General features: G+C 40.3%; 1 long non-coding RNA gene across 2 annotated transcripts in view; it reads left to right on the forward strand.

Annotated features, from left to right (window-relative positions):
- Nucleotides 1-8,218, forward strand: part of LOC128833588 (uncharacterized) — a 111,495-nt gene extending 103,277 nt beyond the window's left edge. For both annotated transcript variants that reach the window (XR_008444285.1, XR_008444286.1), the window contains exon 9: nucleotides 7,644-8,218. This is a non-coding gene — a long non-coding RNA (uncharacterized LOC128833588). The remainder of the gene's footprint in view (nucleotides 1-7,643) is intronic.
- The last annotated feature ends 3,901 nt before the right edge of the window (nucleotides 8,219-12,119 follow it).

Genomic DNA, 12,119 nt, shown 5'->3' on the forward strand with positions numbered 1-12,119 from the left:
GCCGCAGGGTGGGGGCAAGCTCCTCACACAGTCCCATGAAAGTGGCTTTTCTCATCTGAAAGTTCTGCAGTCACTGCTCGTTATCTCAGACTTCCATGACGATGTGATCCCACCACTTGGTGGTTGTTTCCCGAGCACAAAAGCAGTGTTCCACGGTGCTGAGCATATCCGTGAATGCCACAAGCAATTTCGTGTCGTACGCATTACGCGGCTCGATAGCATCATCGGACTCCTCACTCTCACTGTCACTTTGGATCTTAAGGAATAGTTCGACAGCCAAACGTGACGTGCTGGCGAGATAAGTCAGCATACACCTCAGCAGTTCAGGCTCCATTTCCAGCACACAGATCGCGCTGCACAGAAACGGTTGAAAAATGGCGCCAAAGGTGGATGGAAACAAAGGGATTTCTGGGATGCGAAGCGATGCATCATGGGGCGTTGGGACAGGACCCAGAATGCCCCGCACCCACGCCCCCTTCCCACAACCCATGGCGCCAGAATGGGAAGAGGTGCTCTGTGGGATAGCTGCCCATAATGCACCACTCCCAATAGTGCTGCAATTGCCACAAATGTGGCCACGACAGTGCACTGGGCAGCTGTCAGTGTGGACAGACTGCAGAGCTTTCCCTACTCAGCTGCACAAAGTCAGGTTTAACTCATAGCGCTGTACATGTGCAAGTGTAGCCAAGGCCTAGAAGTGTGAGGTTAAACTAGTGCAGCTTTGTTTATGGATACTTACATTTGATTGAGCAGGGTGTAGCTTGCAGCTGTAGAATAAAAAGCTGAAAGCTAAACTGATATAGGCCATGCTCAAACCAATGTCAGAGCATCCACCCACAAAGGTACACTTGTTTTACTAAATGGGTTTAACACCTGTTACCACACCTTTTGTGAACCTCTGTGCATAGACAATGGCTAGTCTTCTCAACAGGTGTGAGATGGGGTGAAATTAAGGTGGAGCATTAGGCCTTCATCCCCCTTCTAGACTTGGGGCTGAACTGGAGAGTTTAGCTGAAGTTTCCCTATGTTGATTGTTATCTGGATTGCGGTTCTGGTTCCGATCAATTATAGAGCCTGATCTTCTGGTGTAAATGGGTGAAACACAACTGCAGTTGATGGAGCTCAGCTATGCCATTTATACTAGCAGAGAGTTTGGCCCAAAAATTGATATTAGCTCTTCCAGAAGTCTATGTGGTTCAGATCTAGGGTTCTGGTTTGAGCCCATTCAGGGAAGTGTTATAAAAATAGAGACTGGATCCAAAACATGTGAATGTCTGCTCTCTAAAGATAGGGCTAAATCTTTCCTCTCTACAGGGAAAGGGCATATGTTCCAAAGGGAGCTGTTATTGTGTGTTTGCATTTTGAATAGCAACAATTAAACAAAGTGACAGTTTATTTAAATGTTTTAATTTAAATTCTAAAAGAGAGGGAAAGAGATGCCAACACTCCAGGCACCTTAGCACGTATTTAAATACTATCCATTCAGGAAATACTACCAAGTGACATAGACAGCAACAAATTACGCTTCAACCTACCCCCAAAAAATCCATCTCCTCCTTCTCTGATTTCTCTCCAAAGATCCAACCAAATGGATGGTTTTTGCAACGTGCCTAAAAGGTGCTCTTTTTTCATTGGTTCACAGAGTTGGATTTGCATTTCCCAAAGTTCTCCATGTTGTTATTACTGTAGCATCTAGGAGCCCTCCTCATGGATCAGGAACCCACTTTGGCGGGTATTGTACAAACACGGAACAGAAATATCCCTGTCCTATGGGGTTGCCTCTTACCTTCCTCCTCTTTTTTATGTTTAGGGGGATGTCTGTCTTCTGACACTCTAAGGCTGGGTCTACACTACCCGCCTGAATCGGCGGGTAGAAATCGACCTCTCGGGGATCGATTTATTGCATCCCATGGGGACGCGACAATCGATCCCCGAATCAATGCTCTTACTCCACCAGAGGAGGTGGAAGTAAGCGTCGTCGACGGAAAGCCGCAGAGGTCGATTTTGCCGCCGTCCCTACAGCGGGGTAAGTCGGCTGCGATATGTCGAATTCAGCTACGCTATTCGCGTAGCTGAATTTGCGTATCTTAAATCGACCCCCCCCCGTAGTGTAGATGTAGCCTAATACATTATGCTCAAGTAGCCTCCATTCTAAGCTGAAGGATTCTAATGGTCTCACTTTGATGTTAGTCTTTTTGATTGTATTCTTCCACTTTTTTACAAAAATCCCCCCTTCTAAAGTTTAACATCACAGGGCTGGGTTTTGGTCCAATCTCTCCCATCAAAATATTGAACTTAATTATATATTGTGCTCATATTGCTTAGTGGCTCAGTACAGGTACTTCTTGGATCAACTCCTGTGTCTCACAGAGCTAATCTTTCCTTTTGTATGCTTGGAAACTAGCTTTTCAGAGAAGAAAGCACTAAAGGTATAGAGAAATTGCTCCTCTAAACCTAGTCCTGATGTGTGACATTATGCAGGTAGTCCAAGTTATCCATGATTATTGCTTTATTAGATTTAGTTGCCTATTTGATCCCTCTCACTAATGCACATTAATTATCATTTTCCTGTAGTATAACTCTACTAGTATATTTCTAGTCTTATAACTTGAGATTAGTATCCATACAGATCTATTGAATCCATTCAGAACCTTTGTTTTATGAGATTCTAAGGAATTTATGCATAATGCTATTCCCCAGTTTTCAAGATCTAATCTGCTCATTATAAGCAGTTTAAATAGCCAGGCATTCCAGCATTCCATTGCCCTTCTTATTTACTTTATACTCTGATATTACAATATCTGATTAAAGGAGCCCAATGTAGGAGTCATTCTACCATGTTTCACTTGATGTCAGAATTGTCTTCCACCTCCAAGTTGTCTAGCTCCCTTTTTTTTTTTTTTTTTTTTTTTTTTTGCTTTTAAGCTGCTTGCTTTGGTATATTTTTTATTTTTGACTTTTTTTTATTTATCTCCTTTATCTGACACCCTGTCACTCTGCTGAAATGTACCTCTGTGATCTCAACCTGTCTTACCTCTACTGCAGCTATAATTTCTGCTTTTGCTTTATTGCTGACTATAGAGTTACTTTTGTAGTACTGACAGTCCTTGCAGATGTCTTTGTCTGACCTGAGTGCTCCTCAGCACCTGTCGGCTTTTGCCCAATTAGGCTCTTATAAAACTCAATTATTTCTCTAACTATTTATTATTGTTGCTCTAAACTCACCTCTTCAGGAAAATTAACTGATAAATAAAATGTTATCTCCAGCTGTTTTTATAACTAGGAGCTCACAACAAGAGGAGTAGAAACTGTATGGAGATTATAGCAAAGGTCTGTTAATCAGGACTCCTGGATATCATTCACATAACAGCTCTATGACACAGTTTACTCATCCATAAAATGGGTATAACATCAACTATCCTATAGTATCTCATAGGATAATTATAGGATTCTTAATGTTAAACTACATTCCTGATTCTCTCTCACACACACATACCCCGCCACCCCACCATATCTACCAACCACAGAAAAAATTAAGCTCAACACCAACATGTGAAATTGTATAAGGTGCTTGCTCCACATGCAATCTTCAAAAAAATGAAGGGGATAGGTAGATAGGCAGATGTCCTCTTCTAAAAACAAACTACCCCTTAAGGAACTAATTTTATCTTCTAGCATTAGTAAAAATACTGAACATATTTTTTAAAATTTGAGTTTTAGGACAGCAATCATTGGTATGAATACTTTTAGTGAGATTAAGACCCCAATCCTGTGGAACTCAGAGCAGGAACTGTGTTTTAATGAAATTTTATTTGACTTTTTTTATTGTAAATAATTTTTTACTAGTCTATGGTAGTGTCATTAGTAATAGATGTCTCATCCCTTTAATTTTTGCTAAGAAGCATAAATATAGTACATTTTTTAAAGTTATTATTTTCCAATTTACCCTAGGTACAAACTGATCCTCCCCTTCCCTTGTGCATAGAGCAGAATATTTCTCATTTATTAGCAGCTTTAGAGACTCCCTCCCCACAATTCTGTATTTTGTAGATATTTTTAAAAAGAATGAAAATAAAAAACAAACAAAAAACACCACAGACAGAAAAACAGAAACCAGTAATGGGTACAATTGTAGAACATCATCAGAATGTGAAGCCAAGAATGTCCAAAAATACAGATCTGAAGTTGTTCTTTCAATAAATAAATAAATAAATACTTACAACTTTGAATTTGTGGACTATATTTACCATGGCATTAATAATTTAGAATCCCTGGCATCCCCCATGAAAGAGAAAGGGCTGCTTTTAATCTTGTTTAAAATCCTCCCTTACTGTATTATACATCAGCCTAATCTGAACACGTGATGCCTGGTATCTGTCTGCAGGGCTAATTGGGCTAAAATGTGGCATGACCTAATTTTTCAGCACATACCATCTAGGTCCCAGAGTCCTAAATGCTTTAAAGTCTTCGAACAGTTTTGTTGTTTTCTATTACTTAAGACTTTGATGTATCTAGCTGCCAGCAGAGGGAGAGAATGCAATATGAAGTTTAGAAATGTAATACAACATACCATCGCTTATCCTCACTGCTGAAATAAATATGATGTGGCTTAAACCATTTTTTTCTAGGACAGGGTAGACTCATTGTCAATCCCCTAACCTACAAAGCCACCTGATTCATTTCCTCCCTCTTTTCTTTTTCCTTTTTCCTTTCCTCCTGTGCAGGTGGAATCTTTAGGGGATGACTAAAGACTGGAAGAGTTATGCAGAGGGTTTTATTATAAAGCCGGAAATCATTTGTTTGACATTAATGGGAAAGTCTATCTTTTAGAGAGGTCCACATTTCTGGATGCTATTTCCTGCTCTCAAGGTTCTCTAATGCAATGAACCTAAATATATGAACTCTCCAGAGTCTAACATCAGACTTTTGTTTGGATCTTCAGCTCACTTGCACCCGCCTGACAGGAGAGATGGTAAATACTTTACTTCTCTCATGCTTCAGAAATATGTGTATATGAGATGAGTTGCCTAAGGGCTACATTCTTTTTAAATACGATTGCTAAGTGTTTTAGATAGATGTGCTCCTGTTTTATTTAACAGTATTTGTGCCATTCAGCTTAGAAATGTAGTGTTTTAATCAGACCTTACCATGTTTTTCCCTAAATTCCAAAGGAATTTTAAAAAAAGACAAATGATACATTGTTTAAATACAGTATCTTGCTATTCTCGCTCCTCAGGGGAAGGAAACTTGCCTGCTGTAGCAGCAACAGGAGGCAGTTACCTCATGCACCCTGGCCAGTCACCGCCTCCTAGCTGCAGTGCTGGGGAAGCATGAATGGCTGGGTCAAACTTGAGTGATCGTAATTAGACCTGACACACCAGAAAAAGAGTGGGTAGACAGGGAGGTGACTGATCATCACAATCTGTCCAAATGCAACAACACAAGGCTGGGGAGGGAGGCATTTGAGACTGACTAGTTTAATGCTCTTCTGGGCAGGAACATCATCAACCTCTGTCGGATACATTAGGACATGACTATCTGCTTTGTGGCAGGGGCAGCATGTGCAGCTATGCTTCCCCAGGACTAGAATTCTAGAGTCACAATTTGTCCTCTTTCCCCTTTGCTCCTGGGGAAGTAATCTGCTCCTAGCTGGATCGCTTGGTAATAGTGACCATAATATCATTACATTTGACATCCCTGTGGTGGGGAAAACACCAAAGCTGCCCACCATGGTAATATTTAATGTCCAAAAGGGGAACTGCACAAAAATGAGGAAGTTACTTAAAAAGAAATTAAATATTTCAAGAAATAATAAACAGTGCCAAAAGTGAAATCCCTGCAAGCTGCATGGAAACTTTTTAAAGACAACATAATAGAGTCTCAACTTAAATATACATCCCAAATTAAAAAGCATAGTAAGATAACCAAAAAAGTGCCACCATGGCTAAACAAAATAAAAGAAGCAGTGAGAAGCAAAAAGGCATCCTTTAAAAAGTGGAAGTTACCCCTAGTGAGGAAAATAGAAAGGAGCATAAACTCTGGCAAGTGATGTGTTAAAATATAATTAGGAAGGCCAAAAAATAATTTGAAGAACAGCTGGCCAAAGGTTCAAAAAGTAACAGCAAAAAAAATAAATTAAATACATCAGAAGCAGTAAGCCTGCTAAACAAACCAGTGGGACCACTCGACAATTGAGATGCTAAAGGAGCACTCAAGGACGATAAGGCCATTGTGAAACTTAATGGTCTTCATGGCTGAGGATGTGAGGGAGATTCCCAAACCTGAGCCATTCTTTTTAGCTGACAAATCTGAAGAACTTTCCCAGATTGTGGTATCATTGGAGGAGGTTTTGGAACAAATTGATAAATTGAATGGTAATAAGTCATCAGGACCAGATGGTATTCACCCAAGAGTTCTGAAGGAACTCAAATGTGAAATTGCAGAAATACTAACTGTGGTTTGCCAACCTATCATTTAAATCAGTTTCTGTACCAAATGACTGGAGGATAGCTAATGTGACTTCAATTTTTTAAAAGGGCTCCAGAGCTGATCTCAGCAATTACAGGCCAGTAAGCCTGACTTCAGTGCCAGGAAAATTGGTTGAAACTATAGTAAAGAACAGAATTATCAGACACATAGATGAACATGATTTGTTGGGGAAGAGTCAACATGGTTTTTGTAAAGGGAAATCATGCCTCACCAATCTACTAGAATTCTTTGATGGGGTCAATAGGCATGTGAACAAGGGGGATCAAGTGGATACTGTGTACTTCGATTTTCAGAACGTCTTTGACAATGTCCCTCACCAAAGGCTTTTAAGCAAAGTAAGCTGTCATGGGATAAGAGGGAAGGTCCTTTCATGGATCAGTAACTGGTGAAAAGATAGGAAATAAAGGGTAGGAATAAATGGTCTGTTTTCAGACTGGAGAGAGGTAAATAGTGGTGTACTCAGACAAGTCCTATTCAACATATTCCTATATGATCTAGAAAAAGGGGTAAACAATGAGGAGGAAAAAATTGCAGATAATACAAAACTACTCAAGATAGTTAAGTCCAAAGCAGACTGCAAAGAGCTACAAAGGGACCTCACAAAACTGGGTGACTGGACAACAAAATGGCAGATGAATTTCGATGTTGATAAATGCAAAGTAATGTACAATGGAAAACATAATCCCAACTATACATATACAATGAGGGGGTCTAAATTAGCTGTTACCACTCAAGAAAGAGATCTGGATTCCTTGTAGATAGTTCTCTGAAAATATCCACTCAATGTGCAGCAGCAGTCAAAAAAGTTAACAGAATGTTGGGAATCGTTTAGGAAAGGGATAGATAATAAGAGAAAATATCATATTGCCGCCATATAAATCCATGTAACACCCACATCTTGAATACTGTGTGCAGATCTGGTTGCCCCATCTCAAAAAATATATTGTAACTCTTTGCCAGAGGATGTTGTGAAGGCCATGACCATAACGGGGTTAAAAAAAGAACGTAGATAATTTCATGGAGGATAAATCCAACAATGGCTATTAGCAAGGATTAGCAGGGATGGTGTCCCTAGCCTCTGTAAGCCAGAAGCTGGGAACGGGTGACAGGGAATAGATCACTTGATGATTACCTGTTCTGTTCATTCCCTCTAGGTACTTATCATTGGGCACTGTCAGAAGACAAGATACTGGGCTAGATGCACCTTTGGTCTGACCCAGAATGGCCGATCCTATGTTCTTATGTTTATAGCAGTAACAAATTGTTCCACCCTTGCATGTTGGCTCAGCCAAGGCTCTGACCAAACCCTGTCCCTGCCTGCTCACCTGTGCAAGAGGGAGAGTAATCACCTTTAGGAGACCTGTCTGCCTTTACATTGTTACCCACAATATAAGCAATCCACTCAAAGGAGTAAGAGGACATCTTATGCCAATCTAGAGGGGAATATCAGTAATAGTAGGAGTGACATATCCAACTGCCTGGGTTGTTGGGAGGTCAAACAACAAGTAGCACTCAGGGGATAAAGGTCTTTCATCCATACAGGTAGCTGTGGATTGGTGCTATTTAAGAATGGAAATGGGCTTTACCAAGAGCACCGCAGAATCATTGTTCTTGGAGTCTGGATATGGGCCTGATTCATCACTGTGCAACCCCTATGTTATGCTGGTGCAACTCACTGAGCCTGATTCTCAGTGAAGCCACTGGCAATGGAAAATAAAGTACAACTATGCAAATAACTGATTTTTTGTTTTGTTTTGGTCTCAGTTCTGAAAAATAATAATAAAAAATCATTCTGAGTCAATGTAAAAAGAATTTTGTCAATGTTTTTGGTGAACTGAAAAGTAAAAACACATTCATTTCAGGTCTAGCTACACATTTCTTTTCAAGCTTTTGGAAACTTTTTTAATAGCTGAAATGGAAGAAAATTTCAAAACAGAAAATAATTTCAAATTGAAAAATCAAAATGTTTCATTTAGGAAATCTGAAAACAAAATATTTCAATTTCGGAGGGTTGTGGGGTTTTGTTTTTTTTTTTGGTTGGCTGATTTTTTCTTAAAAAATAATTCAGCAAATTCTACATGAATTTGCAAAATGTTTCAGTTGACCCCTATCTCCAATTTTTGACAAAAAAATTCAGTTACAAAATTTCACCCAACTCTAATTTAAAGGCATCTTTATACTGCCACAGTGGTGTAAAGAGGCTTTAGGCTACATCTACACAGTCTGCAGTCGCAAGCCTCCCAGCCTGGGTCGAATGACGCAGGCTTACATTACCGTGTTAAAAATAGCAGTTTAGACAGTTGTGGCTTGGGCTCTGAAGCCTACCCCACTCCCTAGGCTGAAGAGCCCAAGCTGCAGCCTGACCCACAATTTCAAAGCACTGTCTAGACCATTATTTTTCGAGTGCTTGCCCTGCCAGTCCAAGTCTGTGGAGCTCGGCTGGGAGGCTGTCACAGGTGATGTAGATTTACCTCCAGCCTCCTGGAAAATAAGGTACATTGACTTCAATGGCATTACACAGGTGTAACAGCAGAGAATCAGGCCCCTTGTGTTTGAGACAGTTTTGTTTGCTTTAGTTCAGCATGGCAAGGGCTATTTGCCTGTATTATTTTATTGTTTCTTGTTTAAAGAATTTGTGGCCTTGTTTTCCTCACAAAAATCATGATTCTTACTCTCATTTGTGACATGTCAGGGACAAGTCAAGCATAAGAAGTATACTGAAACCAGGAGTCTAGTAGCCTAGCACACTTTAGGGTTACAGTGCTAGTGGCATTTGCTGCTTGCATTACCTTACAAAAATGAAGCAGGCAAAGAAAAATTGCTTCCTAACTTGTAAGTCTGACAGCTTGTTCAAATTATGCTGACTCACTTCTAGAGAGGCAAGTGTTTTTTGAATCAGTATTAGAATTGGGGACATAACATTTTGCTGTAAATGAGGCTGCAGCCAGAGCTTTCCTGCTTATTGTTAGTCATAGACATCACCAGCAAAAAAGTGCAACATAATTGATCTCCTGGAAACAATGCTTAATAAAAGGCACATAAAGGGAAAGTAATTCCACATTTTCAAATACCATTCTCAAGTTAATTTTGCCTGAGTTGTTTGTAAGCAGCCAGGAATACCTAAAATCAATATGTGCAAGCTGAAGTTGATGGACCTGATTCTGATCTCACTCACAATGGTGTAAATCAGGAGTAACTCCACCTAAGCCACTCAGGGCCACCCAGAGGATTCAGGGGGCCTGGGGCAAAGCAATTTCAGGGGCCCCTTCCATTAAAAAAGTTGCAATACTATAGAATACTATATTCTCGTGGGGGCCCCTGTGGGGGCTGGGGCAAATTGCCCCACTTGCCCCCCTCTCTGGGCAGCCCTGAAGCCACTGTGGTCGCACTGGCATAAAATTGGTGTAGATGAAAACAGTGTGCAGAGAGGTCTAGAAAAAAAAAACCTTCAATTGGCTGGTTCTTTCAAGTCAGAGTGAAAAGAGTATTTATTGGCAGAAAAATATGGAGGAACTATTACATTTTATGCTCTGCATACAAATAACAAACTATCTACTTACTTTCATCACTGTAGCTGTTAAAAAAAAAACACAGTACCTGCATCTTTAATGCTCTACAAAGGCAGCTGTGGTCTGGCAGCTCTTTGTATATAGATCATGGCTTGCTTCAAATTTGCAAAAGGCATTGTGACGGGTTGGATCACAGAAACCCCCTTGGGAGCTGCCACCCGATGTGTAAAGACTACCCCTGCTTCTGTTTTCCCTGCCAGCTAAGGACTCCAGCACCCTGTCTTGCTGAGCCAGACACTCCCATCTGGCTTCAGACACAGACCCAGGGTCTGAATCACTTGTCCCAAAGCTGCAAGTTTACCTGAAAACAGCTCACAGTAGTGTGCTTGTCTATAGCACTCAGATGCCCAACTCCCAATGGGGTCTAAACCCAGATAAATCCGTTTTACCCTGCATAAAGCTTATGCAGGGCAAACTCATAAATTGTTCGCCCTCTATAACACTGATAGAGAGATATGCACAACTGTTTGCTCCCCCAGGTATTAATACATACTCTGAGTAAATTACTAAATAAAAAGTGATTTTATTAAATACAGATAGTAGGATTTAAGTGGTTCCAAGTAGTAACAGACAGAACAAAGTAAGTCACCAAGAAAAATAAAATAAAATGCGCAAATCTATGTCTAATCAAACTAAATGCAGATAATCTCACCCTCAGAGATGCTTCAGTAAGTTTTTCTCAGACTGGACACTTTCCAGGCCTGGGCACAATTCTTTTCCCTGGTACAGCTCTTGTTGCAGCTCAGGTGATAGCTAGGGGATACTTCATGATGGCTCCTCCCTCACCTTGTTCTCTTCCACCCCTTTATATATCTTTTGCATAAGGCAGGAACCCTTTGTCCCTCTGGGTTTCCACCACCCCCCTCACTGGAAAAGCACCAGGTTAAAGATGGATTCTAGTTCAGGTGACATGATCACATGTCACTGCAAGACTTTATTACTCACTTGCCAGCACACACATATACAGGAAGACTCACAGGTAAATACAGCCATCTGCAGACAATGGGAGTCATCAAGATTCCAAACCGTCCTTAATGGCCCACACTTTACATAATTACAATAGGCCCTCAGAGTTATGTTTTATATTTCTAGTTTTAGATACAAGAGTGGTACATTTCTACAAATAGGATGATCACACTCAGTAGATTATGAGCTTTGTAATGATACCTTACAAGAGACCTTTTGCACGAAGCATATCCCAGTTACATTATATTCACTTAAATTTTTATAAAACCATATAGACTGCACAACGTCACAGGCATATGTTTAAATACTGTGGGCCAAATTCATAGCTAACATACCTGGGCACAACTCCATTGACTTCAGTGGAATTACACTACAGCAGTGGTCATAAAAATATTTTCTTGATAAATTTCGGTACAAAGCCACATAAACTAAAAGTAGAAGCTGCAAAATTTGGAAGGGCAATAGCTACCAGTAGTTTTTTACCTGCTGGTGATATAAAGAAAAGAGCCCAGAGTTTGTAAATCATTTGAGCCCATCATTGCTTGCAGAGATTAAGATAAAGAACACCAAACTGTTTTCTTGTGAACTGGTTTAAGTTATCCAAAATGAGTGAAAATTAACCATTTACTGCACTCTTCACCACTGTGTATCATTTGTATCCAGAAGTAAAAAATAAAGACCGAAAGAACTATGTCTTCTACAAATGTTATCTTCTCATGCTTAAAGTTTGCCAGTTCTGTCTCATGGTGGCTCTGGATGCAGAAAGTTCTCAGCAAAGCAGGAACATTTGTTTTTAATATTTTATACGTCATATAACGTAGCCAACCTTCATAATAAATTATTATACCAAAGGCTGAATGTGTCATAATAGCATCCAAACAGCAGTTAACAATGTATAAGAAACAGGAGAGCAAACCACAAAGGTCAACATAGAAGAAGAACAGTGGCATAGAGAGAGAGGTGTGTTACCTACAAAAATCTAGGGCACCTCACCTATACCCTACCGAGGGCTCAAGGTCTGACCCAGTTAATTTAGGTACTCCCACCCTTTCCCTACCGAGGGCTTAGGGTATATAGCACCTACCCATACCCCTG

The sequence above is a fragment of the Malaclemys terrapin genome, chromosome 3 (genome assembly GCF_027887155.1).
Source record: "Malaclemys terrapin pileata isolate rMalTer1 chromosome 3, rMalTer1.hap1, whole genome shotgun sequence".
Classification (NCBI taxonomy): Eukaryota; Metazoa; Chordata; order Testudines; family Emydidae; genus Malaclemys; species Malaclemys terrapin.